The following is an 18,918-nucleotide window of genomic DNA, read 5'->3' on the forward strand; positions in this document are numbered from 1 at the left end:
GCTGTACAGGACATTGGTTAGGCCACTGTTGGAATATTGCGTGCCATTCTGGTCTCCTTCCTCTCGGAAAGATGTTGTGAAACTTGAAAGGGTTCAGAAAAGATTTACAAGGATGTTGCCAGTGTTGGAGGATTTGAGCTATAGGGAGAGGCTGAACAGGCTGGGGCTGTCTTCCCTGGAGCGTCGGAGGCTGAGGGGTGACCTTATAGATGTTTACAAAATTATGAGGGGCATGGATAGGATAAATAGGCAAAGTCTTAGGGTGAGAGGGGAAAGATATAAAAGAGACCTAAGGGCCAACTTTTTTACACAGAGGATGGTATGTGTATGGAATGAGCTGCCAGAGGATGTGGTGGAGGCTGGTACAATTGCAACATTTAAAAGGCACCTGGATGGGTATATGAATCGGAAGGGTTTGGAGGGATATGGGCCGGGTGCTGGCAAGTGGGACTAGATTGGGTTGGGATATCCGGTCGGCATGGACGGATTGGACCGAAAGGTCTGTTTCCGTGCTGTACATCTCTATGATTACACCAATGATCTCTGTGCAATTCCACTGGATTCTGGACTTTGTGAAATTTATGTATAAACAACAGAATGTTTTTTAGATTAAAAAAAACTGCTGTCTCTAAGTATCATTAGGCAGATGAGTGAACACGTGTTTATATATTACACAACAATATCAGTCTATTTAGAAAACAGTAATGAAGCTATTTCACCAATCAGCACTGATTGTTCTTTCTCGACTTGCTTTGAATTCCCTCTGGAAATCACTTTGAAGAGGAGAGATCAATACAGGAAGTGGAAAGCTATATCAACATCTTCACACTGATGCAACTGATTTTCAAAAAAACTTTTCTGTATGCTAGATGGAAAGATCATGTTGGGGTGTCTGTATATTTAATACTCACTGTATTTGAATCAGGTTTAATGCTGATATCATATACCTCCACAGTCAGAATTGTTCTCTTGATTTTAATTTTAAAAAATCATAGAGATGATTCTCGATCAAAAAGGCAGCGTCAGAGAAACAAGTGATTTTGAAGCGGTTTATTTGTCTTGGATCTTGGGATTCTGTGCTACAGCTAATATCGAGATGTCTCCATAGTGACTCCCTGTCAACACAATTCATATATAATAGACTGTCATCAAGGAGACAGAATGGATTTTCACAGGGCTCAGCTCAACTGTCAACCATTTATTATGTTCATCAAAAATGTAGTTCTCTATTTATTCAATGTTATTTGTGATAAGGATTGCATATTAATGAGGCAATGACACAGGAATCAAAGTTGCTGGCTGGTAAGCTTGACAATCCTTCACACAGACACACTTCACTCCAGTGAGAAACACCACACAGCTCCTGATAAAAACGCAGCAGAAACAGCGACATGAACTGACATATTTTTCAACAAACGTTGGATTAATTCTCTGCGGCAAGGAAAAATAAAACATATTTCTCCAGTGCTTTTCACGACCGCAGGATGTCGCAAAGAGTTTTCTGGACAGTTGAGCAATTTTGAAGTGCAGTCACTGTTGTAATAAAGGAAACATGACAGCCATTTTTACACAAAAAGATTCCTCAAATATGACTGTGGCAATGATCAGATTTTGGGAATGACGTGGCAACTAATTCCCCTTCTGACTCCCCAAAGTCTGTCCACCATCTACAAGGCACAAGTCAGGTGTCTGATGGAATACTCCCCACTTGCCCTGGATGGGTGCAGCTCCAACAACACTCAAGAAGCTCAACCCCATCCAGGATAAATAGTTTGCTTGATTGATACCAAATCCACAAACATTAAGCATTCCCACCCTCCACCACCAGAGCAATGTATGCCAACTACAAGATGCAATGCAAAAATTCACCATGGCTCTTTAGACTGCACCTTCCAAACCCTGGACTACTTCAATCGAGAAGGACAGGGCAGCAGCTACATGGGGACACCACCAATTGCCAGTCCCCCCCCCCACCCCGAGTCACTCACCATCCTAACTTGGAAATATATCACTGTCCCTTCATCATTGCTGGATCAAAATCCTGGAGTTCCCGTCTGAAGGGCATTGTGCACAAAGAGCTGGAGCAGTTTAAGAAGGTTCTGCCACCTTCTCCAGAGCAATACGGTACGGACCAGCCAGTAACGTTCTTGACATGAAAAATACAAGCAAGTTATCAGCTTTTGTAATTCAAACATGTTTGGAGACAGGAAACACTCCCATTGAACTTCATTTATTTTTCACATTTGCATTCAGTAAACTCACTGCCCTTTTATTGTTTCTCACAATAGCATCAATATTCAGTCAGGCACAAAGGGAACTTGAAATACATCCTGGTGTAATAAAAGAGCAGATAAGAGCAGCAAATCTGGTCAATATTCTATCCCTTTGTTCGAGAAAATGTGTCAAATTTGCAATTGTCAGAGAGCTTTCAATTGAGAACTCCCAGGCCAGTAATGTTATTTTTGTTGAAAGTCTCTCAGCATGTCCAACAGTTGAATGTAATAAAATACGAGCAGGGAATGAAATGTGAAATGTTTGAAATGTGAAATGGAAACAGCTGTACTGTGAGCATCAGTGAAAAGAAGAGATTAGTTCAGTGCTTCATCTCTGAGCTCAATGGTAGCTGAAGATTGGATGATTGGTGAGATGCTGACTGAGTTTAGGTTACAATGAAACACACTTCTGCAACTCGGCAGGTTGATAACTGCTGAACAAGCTTCTAGAAACTGGGGAATACAGGGAAACCTTCTGTAAAGGCAGTGGAAACATATTGGAAGGATAAAACAGAACTAAAATCACTTAAATGGAAATTGCGCACAGACAAAATAAGCTGAAAATGGATGAGGAAATGTTGTGTGAAAGAATTGCTACAGTACGTGGCAGCATACACCTGTTTACATTGTTATGAAGGTAAAGGCATGGACTGTACCTTTAAGAGAGAGTGAAAGCTGTTTTGCAGTGAGAGCTTGCAGGCACCTGTCATGTGACTGACTAGCAGTCTCATAGTGTACTGGAAATTTGAAAATATTTAACATTTGCCTGTGAACCAAATACTTGAGTTTTGGTTGCTATTTTTACAACAAATCAAATTGAACCAGTTTAAGTTATGCCCAAGGATACTAAAAACCAAACAATTTGGAATTTATTGTTTTGCCAATATCGAACCAATGAGAATATCCAATGCTGGGGGTATAAAGTAAGCAGACATTTTGACAAAGTGAGACCAACTGCCATCGAAACCCCTTTTTCATATGAAACATCTTTGCAGTAAAAAAAACGAAGACGACGCAGGGAGATCTCCAGCCAGAGGGGGACAGATACCGACAACAGCCACTGGGTGGCTTTGAAATTAAGTTGATGTAATTTTAATACAGGCTTTTATTGGAACAGTATATTGTTACAGAATTGGAGGCAGACAACAAACATTTAAAAGAAAGGAGGCTTAGAGTTGTAAATAGTTGTTTAATGTTCATGAGATTAGATTAGATTCCCTACAGTGTGGAAACAGGCCCTTCGGCCCAACCAGTCCACACCGACCCGCCGAAGACCCATTTCCCTAATGCAACTAGCACTGTGGGCAATTTAGCACAGCTAATTCACCTAACCTGCACATCTTTGGATTGTGGGAGGAAACCAGTATTTATAGAGTTAAAGAATAAATTGATATTTCTCTTTAAATAGTAGAATTTGTGAGTTCTCTGTCACTCATACTTTAACAGATAACGAGGCCATGTGGGTTTTTCTGGGTGTTTGGTTTAATTAACAGAAGAGTTCACCTCTGTGTCGTAACAATGTATAATGCAAGTAACAATAAAAAATACTAATAACAGATTTCTCTCAGTTTGTTTTTGGTACAGTGGGTATTGTCCATCTTTAATTGCCTTTCAGAAGGTGATGGTGAGTTGCCTTGCTGATCTACAAGGTGTACCCTGGTGTGTGGACACTCACTGTGTTGGTAAGGAGGGAGTTGCACAATTTTGACCCAGTGACGTGGGAATAGATCACCATTACTTCCAAGTCAGGACTGAGGGTGGCTTGGAGAGGAACTTGAGGGAGGAGTGCTCCCTTAAACCTGCTGCTCCTGTCCTTCCACACAGTAGAGGTTTGCATGTTTGGAAGGTGCAGGTTCAGGAGCTTTGGTGAATTGTTGAAGTGCATCTTGTAGATGGTGCACACTGCTGTATTAATGGGGTGAAAGGTATGTGATTATATGTATATAATGCTTGGAGATTGCATTTCAAAACAACAACGTAGGTTGCTTATTTTTGTGAAGGACTTAAATTTATAAAAACCACGTCTGACCCCCTTCCAAATGAAGTGACTTAACCCAGTATGTTTTGAAGAGCAGGTGACTGTTTGGAGTTCATTCTGAGAGGCTTGTGACCAGTAGAGTAAACATCGCAGACTTTCAGCTCGTCTTCAATTCAGAATAATCAAGGATTGATTGGAATGTAGAAAGCCAAGAGGTTGAAGGTTTGTTGGGGCAGTTGGGTAGAGACCTGACAAGGGTCAGAAATAAGTTTAGCTTTTCTCCTTAGAGTAGGACAACATAGTTATCTTAGAGAAAGTTTTAATTTGTTCAATTACCAACCAGGAATAATTGGTTAGAAATTGGAGGGCTATTTCTCTAAAGCAGAGAAGGTTGAAGCTTACAGTTTCATGAGGATTGATCCAAGAGAAGATTTCACATTTCTCAGGAGATAAAATGCAGAGAATCAGTTACGCAAAGCAAAGTTTTCATTATGGGGCAGGGTGGGTTAATTCACCAACTTTGATGTCTCTGTAATGGATAGGGTTAGGATTCACAACGAGCACGGCTCATGACACCATCACACGAATTTCAAACCAATGCAGTGCGCAGATACAATGCCATCCAAGTCTTGGTGGAGCAGAGGGCTCAAGGGTGCAGCTGTGTTGCTTGGACCAGTCTGGGGAGGGGAGGGGGAAAAGGGTCCTCCGATATACTTACTGCCTGTGTATGTGAGGGGATGTTGCCAGGCAACATGGCTAATGTGGTTTCCTGGCTGTTGTGCTGTTACTCTGTGGGCAAAGGCTGGATTGCCAATGCTAATCCAGGGCACAGTGGCCTTTTAAAGTTGGCATAAATGGATGTCTGGTGAATGGCGAGTTGTCTTGGGAATACTGCATGGTAGAATGGGGCTAGCATCAGGCTGGATGGGTGTCAGTGCGGCAGGGTAGATCATTAATAAGTAAGAGAGAGTGAGACATCACGCCAGAACTCTGTGAGAAATGCTCCAGTGAAATTTGAGCAAACCGACACTTAGGGAAAAAACAAATTTTAATTCAGCTATTTTAACCAACTCTGTCAACCTCATGGAAATGGTAAAGACTGTAGTTGGTGTAAAGAGACTTTTCCCAATAGTTGCCCTGTCCTGGTGTCACAGAAGATCATTGATTAGGAAGGTGGGAAGCCATGAAGCAGTTTGAAGATCTTGAGGTTAACATCCTGGAGCTACAGAAAGCAGAGAGTCTGGGATTTATATGAGATATGTTATCAGAGGGTCATTACAGGAGCGTTTATCAATCCAACAATATATACCCATTGCAGTAATTACTGAGCTATTGAATAATTAATCAAACACCACAGAATAACTCTAATAATTGTCTGCACGTAGATGTTTGTGTGAATTCAATCCAGGCCGAGGGCTGTAGCTTATTCACTTTGTACAGTTTGATGGAAAATAAAAACCCATTTATGACAGTAACAATTTGGCTTCTCCTGAACAGAGCCCCTGAGATTGAGAGTGTGATCTGTCATTATCAGCAAGAGGAAGTACAGCAACACTTGTGCAGCTCAACTGGGAAAAAATGTCAAAGAAATCTCACTGCACAGCAGCTAACCTCCCAATGTCCTTGGAAACATCCTACCCTTCACTCAAATAAAGCAATCTCTTCAACACAAAGGGTTGGTCAGATCCCAAGCTTCTCACATACAGTCACCATCCAAATCTGCTGCGTTTGTTAAGCCGCACCGGGAGTGAGTAAATCCCCTCCTTCATCGAGGATGTTACAAACTCTGAAAAAAGTGCTGTTGTGAGGATTGGGCCGAGCTTATTCCCTTTGGAACAGACAAGGCGGGGGGGGAGATTGGATTGAGATTCAAAAAATGGGAAGGGCCTGAGCACAGAGGTCACGGATTTCAAATGGTTAGCTGGAAGATTCGAGCGGAGAGGAGGAGATACGTTTTATTCTGGAGGGTTCTGAGACTCTGCCCAAGACAGGCAGAAACCACCAACTCATCGAAATATTGTCTCAAATACCATAAGCTGCAGGGTTATGGACAAACAGGATGAAGAGTGGAATTAAGCTTGTTGGGGGGGGGGGGGGAAAATCGGCGTGGGGGCTGTTCAATGTTCAGCTAATTCTGATGTGATGGGCCAAGTGGCCTCTTGTGTGCCATCAACAGTCTATGAATTTCTTATGACTCGATAGTACATTGACTAAAAGCCCAGTAACATAGCAGTCTGTACCTCGATTTGATGGGTCATAGAAACACAGAAATTAGCAGCAGGATAGGCCATTTGGCCCATCGAGCTGATCACAGCAGGGTTTCTCCCTCACCGCGATATTCCTGTTTTCTTGCCACACTCCCTGATGCCTTAAATATCTAAAAATGTCAAGCTGATTCTTGAATTTACTCAGTAACTTGCCTCTACAGCTTTCTGTCAGACAGAATTCCACAGCTTAACCACCCTCTGGGAGAAGAAAGGTTTTTTTCACCTCAATTCAAAATGGTCTACCCCACACCCTGAGACTGGGAGCCCTTGCTTTCAACTCCCTAACCGGAGAAACCTCCTCCCTGCATCTACTCTATCTAGCCCTATTAAACTCTAATGAATACCCAGTCAAATCAATCTCACCTCATAGCAATCCTCCCATCCCTGGTATCAGCCCAGTGAATCTTCGCTGCATTCTCTCGAAGGCAAGTCTAAAACTAGACACAGGAAAAAGTGAGGACTGTAGATGCTGGAGATCAGAGCTGAAAATGTGTTGCTGGAAAAGCGCAGGTCAGGCAGCATCCAGGGAATAGGAGAATCGACGTTTCGGGCAAAAGCCCTTCTTCAGGAATGAGGAAAGTGAAACTGGAGAAATCTGAGTTCATCCCTTGTGGTTGGAGGGTTCCTAGGCGGAAGATGAGGTGCTCTTCCTCCAACCGTCGTGTTGTTATGGTCTGGCGATGGAGGAGTCCAAGGACCTGCATGTCCTTGGTGGAGTGGGAGGGGGAGTTGAAGTGTTGAGCCACGGGGTGGTTGGGTTGGTTGGTCCGGGTGTCCCAGAGGTGTTCTCTGAAACGCTCTGCAAGTAGGCGGCCTGTCTCCCCAATATAGAGGAGGCCACATCGGGTGCAGAGGATGCAATAGATGATGTGTGTGGAGGTGCAGGTGAATCTGTGGTGGATATGGAAGTTTCCTTTGGGGCCTTGGAGGGAGGTGAGGGGGGAGGTGTGGGCGCAAAACTAGACACACACTATTCCAGCTGAGGGCTAATCCAAGGTCCTGGATAAACTGCAGTAACACATCCCTAGTTCTGAACTCAGATCCTCTTGCAATGAAGGCCAATAGACCATGTACTTTCCTAATTCCTTGTTGTACCTGTCTGACTGGGGTATACAGACACTCACATCCTTTTTTATAACCACATTTCCCAACACTATCACCATTTAAATAATACTCTGCCTTTCCATTTTTTACACTTTAGTGGAGAACTTAACATTCAGCCACATTATGCTGCGTCTGCCACATGTTTACCCACACACTCGACTTGTCGAGGTCACCCTGAAGCCTGCTCCTTGCTCACTATCCATGTAGCTGCCTGACAACACAAACCTTGGAAATATGGCATTTGGTTCCATCATCCAAATCATCTTTTAATTCACCTTATGATTTGACACTGATATCAACTATTTGGAAAAGTATCTGGGAGGGAAACTTGAACTGAAGTTAGGTGAAAACCTACTGTGTTCTGCCCATCTCTCCTGTCCCCTAAATCCTCCAGTTCACAGAATCCTTATAATGCAGAAACAGGACATTCAGCCCATTGAGTCTGCACTAACCCTCTATCTTGTAACCCCACATCAACCATAGCCAATCTACCCTACCTTCACATCTTTAGACAAAGGGAGGAAACCAAAGCATCTAAGGGAACCCATGCAAACATGGGGGGAATGTGCAAACTCCTCCCAGTCACCCGAGGGTGGAATCGGACCTGGGTCCCTGGCACTGAGCTGCTTGTCATAATTTACTTCATTTATTTATTGAAGCTGCTCAGGATCTCTCGCCTCACTCGTTTTAAATCAGCCACACTTTGTTTCACCATTTGTTCACACAGTTGGCCATATGGGGGTGAAGCTTCCTATCTCAGGCACCAGGTTGGACCTTTTGGGGAAGACAGTGGATGGTCACATTCTCTGCTGTAGTTTCTCTAGAAAGTGCTAAAGCAACATCAATGCAGAGTAGAACTGAAAGTAGAAACACACCACACAATTCCCCAAGTAGTTCAGCCAAAAGACTCAAGGCCAAAATGAGGCTGGTCATGTCATCAATGACCCCTTGTTTATGTAGAAAAGACACTGCAATTCACTGTCAGGATAATGAATAAAAGTTGCAGCAATCAAAGTAGAAGATTATGGATGTGCAGATGCTTACCACCCCATCAGTCTGGGGGGAATGGTGGCTCAGTGGTTAGCACTGCAGCCTCACAGCACCAGGATTCCAGCCTCAGGAACTATCTGTGTGGAGTTGGCATATTCTCCCTGAAGGGCTTTTGCCCGAAACGTCGGTTTTACTGCTCCTCGGATGCTGCCTGAACTGCTGTGCTCTTCCAGCACCACTGATCCAGACTCTGGTTTCCAGCGTCTGCAGTCATTGTTTTTACCTATATTCTCCCTGTGTCTGTTCCTCCGGGTGCTCCAGTTTCCTCACTCAATGTGTAGGTCAGGTGGATTGGCCATTGGAAATGCAGGGCTGTAGGGGTGGGCGGTCTTGGGATGTTCTTTGGAATGTTGGTGTGGACTTGATAGACTGAATGGCCCACTTTCACACTATAGGGAGAGCCCTCCTGCTGCTCTTCAGAATAGTCTGTTGGCTTCTTCCACAGCATCAACCCAGGCAGCAAAGGGAGCCTCGCCTGAAAGGTAGTGACCCCCCTCGCTGCTAGGCCCACCCCATTCCTCCACCACACCCCTCCCCCTCACTGCTGGGCCCACCCCATTCCTCCACCACACCCCTCCCCCCCACTGCTGCGCCCACCCTGCTGTATAGCCCCGTTCCTCCCTCTCCCTGCAGAATTTTCACCCCTCTGCTGCCCCCCCCACCCCGTGCAGTCCCATTCCTCCCCCGACCCCCCTCCCCTCGATGCTGCTCTACATTGTCAGCATTTTCCAGCCACTCATGATGGCCTGGATCCCTTCCTTCAGCTTGTTTTAGCTTCTTTCCCAATATTGTCCCCGTGGCTCCTCATCCTAGGGTTGTCTGTGGCAACCGGTAACCTTCTGCCATCCCATCCAATAGCCAGGCTTTGTAAATGGACAGAGTGCAAACTTCAGCTGCAGTTCAGCCTGTTGGCCATCATCATGCTGTTTACTGACTGACAAATAAAAGGCTGCCTGAGGGGACTGATCGCGGAGGGTAGAGACCATCGAGGGATTTGAAAATAAAATGAAAGTTTTATGATGGAAGTGTTCTTTAATTAGAAACCAACATACGTTCAACTTGCTGTAGACTATTTTGTCAGAGGCTGAGGGGTGACCTTATAGAAGTTTATAAAATCTTGAGGGGCATGGATAGGGTAAATAGATAAGATCTTGTCCCTTTGGGTGGGGGAGTCCAGAACTAGAGGGCATAGGTTTAGGGTGAGGGGGAAAAGATATGTGTGTGTCTGTGTGTGTGTGTGTGTGCGCGAGTGTGTGCGAGTGTGTGTTAGGAAGGAGCTGGCAGAGGAAGTTGTGGAGGTTGGTACAATTACAGCATTTAAAAAGGTGTCAGGATGGGTATCTGAATGGGAAGGATTGAGGGGGATATGGGCCAAGTGCTGGCAAATGGGACTAGATCAGCTGCCAGATTTTTGTTTTGTTTTCTAGTATCTCCATGTAACAAGTGATAGTCCTAAGATGTTCAGGACTGAACAGGCCAGTGCAATTTGCAGAGGTCCCAGGGTTTTGGGGAAATAACCCAGAATTGTGAGTAACATGATGGTGTCATTCCTGAGTGAGTTGATGACAGAGGCTGCAGGGGAAACTCTGTTGATGATTGCAGCCTCTCTCAGTATCTGTAGAAATAATACCAGTGTGTTTGCATAAGAAGAGCTGCTCTGTATGACACCAACACCATCTCGATTAGATTAGATTCCCTACAGTGTGGAAACAGGGCTTTTGGCCCAACCAGTCCACACCAACCCTCCGAAGAGTAACCCACCCAGACCCATTTCCCTCTGACTAAATGCACCTAACGCTATGGGCAATTTAGCATGGCCTGCACATCTTTGGACTGTGGGAGGAAACCGGAGCACCCGATTGAGGCTTGAATCAAACTCGGAGCGCTGTCCAGCATCAGTGCCACCCACTGAGCCCTGTCCTGGCCAATATTTATCCGTCAATCAATTTGACACAAGCTCATTATCACACTGCTGTTTTTGGGAACTTGCTGCACACAAGTTGGCCACGCCCACTTTACCAGGAAAGATGGCGTTGGAGGAGCAATATCACTGGGTCAGTAACACAAGTAAAATCTGGAAATACTGACTCAAACCAAGGGTTGCAAAAATCCAACTGGTTCACTCGCGTCATTCAGGGAAGAAAACTTGCCATTTGTACACACTGACTCGGAGATTCTGGGTTCAAGGGGCAATTAGGGATGGACAATAAATGCTGGCATTTCCAGTGACACCCACATCCCATGAAAGATGTTTCAATTATGACAGGGAACATAATTAAAAAGGAACCTCATTGGCTTTACAGTGCTTGGAGATAGCTGCCTGTCATGAAGGAGATATTAATGCACATCTTCCTTTTCTTGTTCCAGTTTACAACACAATTCCTGCCTTTGCATTTATTGAGTGTTTTTGCAGAAAAAAGTACCCATCACCTTCGTTTCGAGTGCAGTTGGAAATATCAGAGCTCTGGATGTGAGAGAAGTGATTGTAGGAACCGGAACAAGGCAGTGGGTGGATAGCAACCACCCCCTCACTCGGAGAGATTGGTACGGGGGCAGCTGTAATATTTCCTTGCAATAAGCAACTCTTTCTTCCCCTCGCTACAGAGAATTGATTTTTCTGTAAAATATTAAAAATCCTTCAGAAAAACCAAACCTAATATTTGTTCATAAACAGCTAATTATTTATTCATTTAGCTGCTCAATGAGTTTATGGACTGGTCTACAATAATTCTGTGTTGAATTAGGTGCGTGTGATGGGAAGTTAAGATGGGCAGACCTGAAAGCTTTCTCACACAGCTTTTAAATTCAAATGCTTGTTTGTAAATTGTTCCATTGTCTCATCCTATCGCTATCTGTTCTCCTTGAAATCTGTTACATTCTGATGCATCTGCTCTCCTTCAATTTCGGTCTTTTGCCCATCTCCAATATTCTTTTGTCTACAATTGGCTGCCATGCCATTAGCTCCTGAACTCTGGAATTCTCTACCTAAACCTCACCACATCTCCCTCTCCTCTTACAATGTTCCTTCAAATCAATCTCTGATTGAGCTCTTCATCACTTGCCCTAATGTTTGTGACCCAGTGTTCAATATTGTCTGATAATCTCTCCTATGAAGTACTGAGACAGCTTACTGTCTGAAAGGCAATTTGCATCCTCTACCTGAATATAAATCAGCATAAATATCCTGACTTATGTGAGCAGATTACTTGAAGAAATTTGAATGAAATTTAGGATGACAGAGATTCAGGCGAGATGCCCATGAACATTCACTCACTGAAAAGAGACCATACCAAATCAGTCTCTCCTTTAAGATGTTCTCCCCCATTAAACAGCTGCTTTCCTACAACACAACAGCTCCAAATAACTGCCTAAACTGCTGTCTGAAGAGAGAGATATCAAAATAGGAGGGTCCACTGCTAGTACCTAATATTACCAAGCAGTCCTAGATCAGTAACCAGGGATCTAATCATGGGTTCAAGTCTTTCCCAGAGCCTTAAGGTTGTCACTCGCAGTGCTGTACAGAATGGCTGCAGCTCTATCAGATGTGCTGTCCTATCTGCCCCCTCTAGTGAAGGGGGGATATTGCCCCATTTTGAAGAATGGCAGAGAGTTTTGCTGATGTCCTAACCAATATTTATTCAAAAGCAACCTAACTAATGCAGGTCATCTGGACACCCATCATATTGCTGCTTACAGGAGCTCACTGTATACAACCAGTGACTACACTTCAAACCACACTGCTCTGGGTTGGACAGAACATCTGGGTCTATCAGGTAATGGGAGGTGTTACAGAAATACAAGATTTTCTTTCCTGAATGTGAATTAAATATCCCTCTGCTCTTTAAACCCAACCTCAAACTTCACATCCCTACATTGTTCAATGTGTCCCTCTGTTACTCAGACTCTGTGCTGGGTGACCATCACATGGTGTTGGTACACAGGGAGGTGACTTCCTTCTGCACCAGGTGCTGGAACAATCAAAAAGCACAAAGCAAAGCGAGTCGTGTCCCAGAGCAGCTACATCCTGGAGCTGAGGAAGTGACATTTCAGCTGAGTGGGATCAACGTTAGCTTCACACAGGAAGGAAGCATTGCAGGGAAAGTCATAGAAACCGAGAGCAGGACAAGACCATTCTGCCCTCCAACCCTGCTCCACAGCTCAATAAAGACCAGAGATCCTTCGACCCCAATGGCACATTCCTGTTTGCTCTCCCTAACACTTTAATACATCATTGAACTTTTCTTGAACACATTCACTTCCTTGGCCCCCAGAGCCTTCCATAATAAAGCATTCCGCAGTTTCACCAAGTGAAGGCACTCTGTCTCAGCTCAGGCGTAAAAGGTGCCCCCCATCCCCAGAGACTAGGGACCACCCCCCCAACTCAGAGACCAGGGTCTCACCACCCCCATACCCTGGGTCCAGGCCCCCTTGGTTCTAAGCTCTTGAATCAATAATCATCATCAACACTGCATCAAGTGCCCAATTCTTTAGGAATTTTAAATCAAATAAAAATCAAAAACAATTGCAGATGCTGGAATTCAGAAACAAAAACAGACCCTTCCACAGAATTTTATACCATTATATCCATCAGGATGATGTTGGGGTAAAGTGTTTATCTTTCAAGGGAGGCTTCTAGAAACATGCTCAGTATTTCTTGCCTGTAGTAGGTTGAGAAGTGACCCAATGAGGCGATTCAAATACATTAGAAGCATCTGAGAGGTTTTTTTTCAATTCATTTCTGGGATGTGGGTGTCACTAGCTGGGCCAGTATTTATCTCTCCATCCCGAGTTACTCTTTAGATACAAAGTAGGATAGATCAAAAGTTCCTGTGTCAAAAAGTTTGAAACAAAAGGGACTTCAGTTATGACAGGAGGAAATCTTTTTATCACACAAGGTAATAACAACCTGAAACGCACTCACCCAAAAGACGGCTGATGCTTGGAGTTAGTGCAATTGCACTGAGAAGAGTTGGATTCCCAGCAGGACAATGGGATAACCAATGGCATGCTGCCTGTGAAAAGCCCAAGTTCCAGACTGCTCAACCAGGATTGGCTGAGAGACAAAAGCCTTGGGCATTTATTTAGCTCAGTTGGCTGGATGGCTGGTTTACGATGCAGTGATGCCTTTGGCATGGCTTCCATTCTCACCCTGACTGAGGTCACCATAAAGGATTCCCCTTCTTAGCTTGTTCTCTCTCCATGGATGCTGCCTGTCCTGCTGTTTCTCAGCATTTTTGCTCAGTACAGATTCCAGCATCTGCAGTAATTAGCTCCTTATACCATCACCAGGCGTGTCTCTCTCTAATGTGAGAGCAGCCTATGCAAACTTTGAGCCACCACTCCCTTGAGACTGAATGCTGAACCTTACATTAACCCACAGGATGTTGATACTATGTCCCTGAAACTGGACTAGCCATATAAATACTGTGGCTACAAGAACAGATCAGAGGCTAGGAATGCTGCAGCAAGTAACTCACTCCTTGACTCCCCAAAGCCTGTCACACTCCCTTGCAAGTGCAGCTCCAACAACACAAGAAGCTTGACACCATCCAGGACAAAGTAGCCCACTGAATTGACACCACATCTACATTCACTTCTTCCATCACCCATACTCAGTCACAGCAGTGCGTACCACTGCAGAAATTCACCAACAATTCCTTGCACAGCACTGACTGAACAACTACTATCTAGTAGGCCAAGGGCAGCAGATACAGTGGAACAGCATCCCCTGCAGTTCCCCTCTCAACCACTCACTATCCTGACTGGGAAATAATGGCTCAAGATGGCAGCTCACCACCTTTTCATGGCCAATTTGGAATGGGCAATAAATGGTGGCCCAGCCAGTGACACCCATGTCCCATAAATTTTTAAAAATAATATGATCATATAACCACATCAGCATGTGTAATATGGAGCTCTAGGAGAGATCACCCTGCTGAAACTCTGCAAGATTACAAACGGAGTGGTGAGAATGCGGCCATCATGATGACAGTGGGCGAGGTGAATGTATCAGATGAAGTGGGAAGAGACTTGTGTGGAACAGCTCAGCTGTTTGTTGCACATTTCGTGTAATTCGAGGTAACTTAGAAGATTTACTTGCCTTCAATTAATTAGCTTGAAATTCTTGGAATTGAAAAGGAGAGACACTCATCGGAGAGGTATCGGTGCGTGCTGGTAATGTCACTGGGTTGACAATCCAGACGCTCAAGCAAATGATTTGAGGAGACGGGCTACAATCCCACCACAATAGATGGTGACATCTGAATTCAATTTTAAAAAATGCAGAAGAGAACACTGACTTTCATCCAGTCTAATGACTTTTGGGGATGAAAATCTGCCATCCTTACCTGACCTGACTTACATATGACCCCAGACCAACAGCAAAATTATTGCCTCTTAATTGTTCTCTGGGAAATTAGGGATGAGAAATATGTGCTGGCCCAGCCAGCAACACCCACACCCTGTGAGTGAATTTAAAACAGAAATCTGTTTCTCATGATGTAGTAACAGTAGAGAATGGCAATATTTCCATCAAACTCCGGGCTGGGACAACCTTAGTCCAAATCATCAAGAAATAAACAGGAGGCATTTTAAATTTAAAAAATGGAACTCTGCCAATTATGGTTTCATCATCGAAAACCTGACCCGACAAGCCCTGGAGAGGACCGAATGTTTCTGCAGGATGATGATAAGATTACATGAAAGACACTTGCTGTCACCAGTCAGTCCTCACTGCTTCTCTCAATTACAAAGAGGCAGCTGAACAATTTAAACTCTTTGCCAGAAGGCACTATGCACACGATCAGATATCGTGGTGGGTTTGAGTGAGACTCAGATGACAGCACTACACCACTCAAGTTCAGCTTTCATGTTTTACTGTGTTATCGGAATCTTAAAACTGGCTTTGATTTACTGAAGAGATCCAGTTGTACTCTGTACATTGCAGAAACAAGATAATGTGTTTATAGTTTTAGTTTAAACAAAGATGTAAATAAAGTAAGGCAAAGCAGGGAGTCCAGGACTGAGTGTGTCATCAACATAAGACAGTCCAATGGGGAATGAGAAACGTTTTTAGCTGGGAAGTGGGGAGAACACGGCATATCTCTCTCTCTCAAATCAGTATTGATGCATTTTAAGGGAAGCCAGGAAAAGTAGTGGAAGGATCGGCTGCTAAAGGGAGATGAAATCAGGCAGGAGGAGGATTGGCACCAGTCACTATATCAATGTTAATATTGACAAGAGATTAAGAAGGCAAATTAAACACTTGTTTATTGCAGACGGAATGGAATATAAACGTCAGGATACTTCACTACATTCACATCAGGCAATGACGAGAGCACATCCAGAGTACAGCTTTTACAGTTTTTGTCTCTTTTAAAAACAAATAACCAAAATTTCACGAGAAACAGTTCAAAGAAAGTTCATTCTGTTGATTCATGGGATGAGAGGATAAGTCATCCCCATGAAAAGGAAATGTGGGTAAGTGGAGCTTGTATCCCCACTGGTGTTTAGGGGATTGAGGAGTGATCTGATAGTACACTGGGGATCCTGACAGGGTCAGTACTGAAAAGGTTCTTCCTCATTGGAGAGGCCAGAACCAGGCAGCAGTGCTTATAAATAAAGGGGGTCTCATTTAGGAAAGTAAAGAGATTATTTTTTTTCCCCCCTAATTAGCCCTGAAGGTGGGGCTGAACGGCTACCTTGAACCGTTGTAGCCCATGTGCTGTAGGTAGACCCACAATGCTGTTAGGAGGGAATTCCACAATGTTGACCAAATGGCACTGAACAAACAGTGAAATTGGCTTGCTGGGAACCATTACAGCACAGCATTACAGAAACCTTTAACATGGAGCAAAGGGTTAGCATTGTAGTGTAACCACTTGGTAAAAGACCACTGTTAGCAAAACACCAAAGTGGATGGACATTTTGTTGCAATGGTACAGATTTGGTTTAAAGCTAACATGGGACTTTTGGTCTAACACCATTGACCAAAGTAAAATTGCTGGAGAAACTCCACAGGTTTGGCAGCATCTGTAGAAAGAGAAGCTGAGTAAATATTTCAAATCCAGGTGACCCTTCTTCAGGACATTGTGAAGAGTTGCCAGACTCTACAAATATTAACTCTGCCTTTCTCTTTCTCTCCACAGAAGCTGAGTTTCTCCAGCATGTTCTGTTTTTGCTTCAGATTTCCAGCATCTGCAGTTCTCTGTTCATCTGGTGGAACAAGCTCCATAAATCGGAATAATCCCTTCATCCCTGATCAGATTGAATCAGATGGTTCAGTTCTTTAGGAATTATTGATCCTGTTCAGTCCTGTTACCCACAGTGAGGGCTGGGATGGGAATGGCTTGTTTAATCAGTAACTCTCAACTCTGCTTGGTTAATCCAAGAATTGAAATTGGACCTTGGCAGCTGATGAAATTTAAATTGTTAATTAATGAAGACTGCAAAATTTAAAATGCTAGCATCAATAAGGATTCTGGGTAATCCAAGATGGAGGACAGGAAAATTTCTGGCTGTAACAGATGCTCCTTTTTTGAGGTATTTTAGGTGCTGGAGGTGATTTCCTCGAATTCCAAGAGCAGCAATTACTGTTTTTTATGCTATTGCATTGTTTTGGAACTTTGGAGAGGAAATGACCAGACAAAGGAAGCACATGGTGAGGTCAATGCGGGGAGAGAGAGAGAAACCCACATTGCTAACTGACAGAGTTAGCAGTTACAGCATTTGCTGTTGAATTCATGTATCGCTTGACATCGGAACGTGTCTGGAAAAATTAAAAAAATAAGTGAAGTTCACAACTGATCTTGGAGGAACCTGTCTGGGAAGAGGTCACAGCACAGAAGATAAGTGAATTTTTAGTGTGGCCTTAAAATAAGTCTGCAGTAGTGAGTAGAATGGGTTCTTTCTTGATTCAATGTTTTATTGAGCTATGTCTTTTGATTAAACTTAAAATATAAGCCAAAAGTATTAATTTAACCAGGAGCAGTGTTTTGTAGAGGAAAGAGTGCTATGTTGTGGGTCTATAGATTGAAAGCAGCAAAAATGGCCTTTAGTGGAGTGATACGCTCTTCTTGCTGGACGTGGGAGTTTAGGGAGAGTTTACATGTGACTGAGGATTATATCTGCAATAAATGCTGTTGATTGTGAATCCTATCAGATCGAATGCCTCTGTCTCTCCAACCGATCCAATGAGGAATTTACAAGAGCAAGGGGATGGCAGAAGGGGGAAATGTCACAGACACCGTCATATAGATGGGTTAACTCCAGGAAAGGTAAGAGAGGTAGGTAGCTAGTGCAGGAGTTTTCTGTGGCTATACCCATTTCAAACAAGTATGCTGTTTTGGAAAATGTAGGGGGTGATGGATTATCAGGGCAATGTAGAACGAACAGCCAAGTTTCTGGTATTGAGACTGGCTCTAATGCAATGAGGGGTACATCGGGTTTGAAGAGATCAATTGTGTTAGGGACTCTAGTCAGAGGGACAGACAGATGTTTCTGGGGCCAGCAGTGAAAAAGCAGAATGGTGTGTTGTTTCCCTGGTGCCAGGATCAAGGATGTCTCAGAGAGGGTGCAGAATGTTCTCACTGGGGAGAGGGGCAAGTAGGAGGTCATTGTCAATAGGAGCCAATGACATAAAAGGGGAAAAGGCTGAGATTCTGAAAGGAGATTAGAGTTAGGCAGGAATTTAAAAATGAGGTCCTCGAGAGTAGTAATATCTGGACTACTCCCGGTGCTATGAGCCAGTGAGGGCAGGAATAGGAGGATAGAGCAGATGAATGCATGGCTGAGGAGCTGGTGTATGGGAGAAGGATTCACATTTTTGGATCATTGGAATCTCTGGAGTAGAAGTGACCTGCACAAGAAGGACGGATTGCACCTGAATTGGAAGGGGACTAATATACTGGCAGAGAAACTAGTAAAGTGGGGGGGTGGGACCCAGGGAGATAGTGAGGAAAGAGATCGATCTGAGACGGGTACAGCTGAGAACAGAAGTGAGTCAAACAGGGCAGGTAGGGACAAGGTAGGACTAATAAATTAAACTGCATTTATTTCAAGGCAAGGGGCCTAACAGGGAAGGCAGATGAACTCAGGGCATGGTTAGGAACATGGGACTGGGATATCATAGCAATTACAGAAACATGGCTCAGGGATGGGCAAGACTGGCAGCTTAATGTTCCAGGATACAAATGCTACAGGAAGGATAGAAAGGGAGGCAAGAGAGGAGGAGGAGTGGCATTTTTGA

The 18,918-nt window shown here is 43.9% G+C and overlaps 1 long non-coding RNA gene across 2 annotated transcripts in view; it reads right to left on the reverse strand.

Moving 5' to 3' along the window:
• Positions 1–18,918, reverse strand: part of LOC122540876 — a 46,746-nt gene that overhangs the window by 13,363 nt on the left and 14,465 nt on the right. For both annotated transcript variants that reach the window (XR_006309439.1, XR_006309438.1), the window contains exon 3: positions 1,989–2,146. This is a non-coding gene — a long non-coding RNA (uncharacterized LOC122540876). The remainder of the gene's footprint in view (positions 1–1,988; positions 2,147–18,918) is intronic.

This window comes from Chiloscyllium plagiosum, chromosome 36 (genome assembly GCF_004010195.1).
Source record: "Chiloscyllium plagiosum isolate BGI_BamShark_2017 chromosome 36, ASM401019v2, whole genome shotgun sequence".
Classification (NCBI taxonomy): domain Eukaryota; kingdom Metazoa; phylum Chordata; class Chondrichthyes; order Orectolobiformes; family Hemiscylliidae; genus Chiloscyllium; species Chiloscyllium plagiosum.